Raw genomic sequence first — 2,500 nt, 5'->3', positions numbered from 1 at the left:
TAACCCTAACCATAGCCATAACCCTAACCCTAACCCTAACCCTAGCTCCGAGCCTTAACCCAAACCCTAACCCTAGGCCTATCCTAACCCTAACCCTAACCCTAACCCTAAACCTAACCCAAGGCCTACCATCTCAAACCCTAAACCCTCTAACCCTGGCCCTAGCCCTAGCCCTAACCCTAACCTAACCTTGGCCCTAGCCCTAACCCTAACCCTAACACTCACCCACGGGTGGCCTAACCCTAACCCTACCACTAGCCCTAACCCTAACCCAAAATATAACCTAGCCCTTGCCCTATCCTTAACCCCAACCCTAACCCGAGCCATAGCCCTAGCCCTATCCCTAACCATAACCCAGCCCTAGCCCTAGCCATCAGGGTAGCCCAACCCTAACCCTAACCCTAGCCCTAGCCCCAACCCTAACCCTAACCCGAGTCCCAGCCCCAGCCCTAACCCAACCCTAGGCCAATCCTAAACCTAACCCTAAAACTAACCCTAGCCCAAACCCTAACAATAACCCTAGCCCTAGCCCTAGCCCTAACCCTAGGCCAATCCTTAAACCTAAACCTAACCCTAACCCTAGCCATAGCCTTAACCCTAACCCTAACCCTAGGCCTATCCTTAACCCTAACTTTAGCTTTAGCCCTAAACCTTACCCTAACCATAGGCATATCCTTAACCCTAGCCCTAACCCTAACCCTAGGCCTATCCTTAAACCTAACCCTAACCCTAACCCTAAACCTAACCCAAGGCCTATCCATATCCCTAACCCTAACCCTAGCCCTAGCCCTAGCCCTAACCCTAACCCTAACCCTAACCCGAGCCCAGCCCAGCTCCTAGCCCTAACCCAATCCCTAGCCCTTGCCCTAGCCCTCAGCCCAAGCCCTAAGCCTAAAACTTGCCCTGGCCCTAGGCCCACGAGAGGGAGAGTGCTCGAAAATAAGAGTGCCACGGGGACCAGTTGCACGAGAGGGAGCGTGCTCGAAAATATCAGAGTGCCACGGGCACCAGTTGCATGAGAGGGAGAGTGCTCGAAAATAACAGAGTGCCACGGGGACCAGTTGCACGAGAGAGAGCGATAGAGAGAGAGGGAGAGTGAGCTCAGAAAATGACAAAGTGCCACGTGTGACCAGTTGCACGAGAGGGAGAGTGCTCAAAATATCAGAGTGCCACGGGGACCAGTTGCACGAGAGGGAGCGATCTAAAATATCCGAGTGCCACGGGTGAGCAGTTGCACGAGAGCGAGAGTGAGCGCTCAGAAATGACAAAGTGCAACGGGTGACCAGTTGCACGAGAGGAGAGGCTCAAAATATCAGAGTGCCACGGGGGCCAGTTGCACGAGCGGACAGTGCTCCAAAATTATCAGAGTTCCACGTGGACCAGTTGCACGAGAGAGAGAGATAGAAAGAGAGAGAGAGAGAGAGATGGAGCTCAGAGAAATGACAAAGTGCCACGGGTGACCAGGTGCATGAGAGCGAGCGCCCGAAAATGTCAGAGTTCCACGGGGACCAGTTGCACGAGAGGGATAGTGCTCCGAATATATCAGAGTGCCACGGGGACCAGTTGCACGAGAGGGAGAGTGCTCGAAACACCAGAGTGCCACGGGTGACCAGTTGCACGAGAGAGAGCAATAGAGAGAGACAGAGAGCGAGCTCAGAAAATGACAAAGTGCCACGGGTGGCCAGTTGCACACGAGAGAGAGTGCTCCGAAAATATCAGAGTGCCTCGGGGACCAGTTGCACGAGAGGGAGCGTGTCTCGAAAATATCTGAGTTCCACGGGGACCAGTTGCTCGAGAGGGAGAGTGCTCCAAAATATCGGAGCGCCACGGGGACCAGTTGCACGAGAGGGAGAGTGCTCCGAAAATACCAGCGTGCCACGGGTGACCAGTTGCACGAGAGGGAGAGTGCTCCAAAATATCGGAGCGCCACGGGGACCAGTTGCACGAGAGGGAGAGTGTCTCGAAATATCAGCGTGCCACGGGTGACCAGTTGCACGAGAGGGAGAGTGCTCCGAAATTTCAGAGTGCCACGGGGACCAGTTGCACGAGAGGGAGCGATAGAGAGAGAGAGAGAGAGGGGAAGAGAGAGCGAGCTTAGAAAATGACAAAGTGCCACGGGTGACCAGTTGCACGAGAGGGAGCGTGTTCAAAATATCAGCATGCCACGGGTAACCAGTTGCACGAGAGGGAGGGTGCTCCGAAAATATCGGAGCGCCACGGGGACCAGTTGCACGAGAGGGAGAGTGCTCCAAAAATATCGGAGCGTCCACGGGGACCAGTTGCACGAGAGGGAGAGTGCTCCGAAAATATCAGCGTCACGGGTGACCAGTTGCACGAGAGGGAGAGTGTCTCGAAAATTTCAGAGTGCCACGGGGACCAGTTGCACGAGAGGGAGAGTGTCAAACACCAGAGTGCCGCGGTGACCAGTTGCAGGAGAGAGAGCGACAGAGAGAGAGAGAGAGAGAGAGAGAGAGCGAGCTTAAAAAATGACAAAGTGCCA

The sequence above is a fragment of the Anguilla rostrata genome, unplaced genomic scaffold, assembly GCF_018555375.3.
Source record: "Anguilla rostrata isolate EN2019 unplaced genomic scaffold, ASM1855537v3 scaf1004, whole genome shotgun sequence".
NCBI lineage: Eukaryota > Metazoa > Chordata > Actinopteri > Anguilliformes > Anguillidae > Anguilla > Anguilla rostrata.
The sequence above is the reverse complement of the archived record's forward strand: the minus strand, read 5'-3'. Positions refer to the sequence as shown.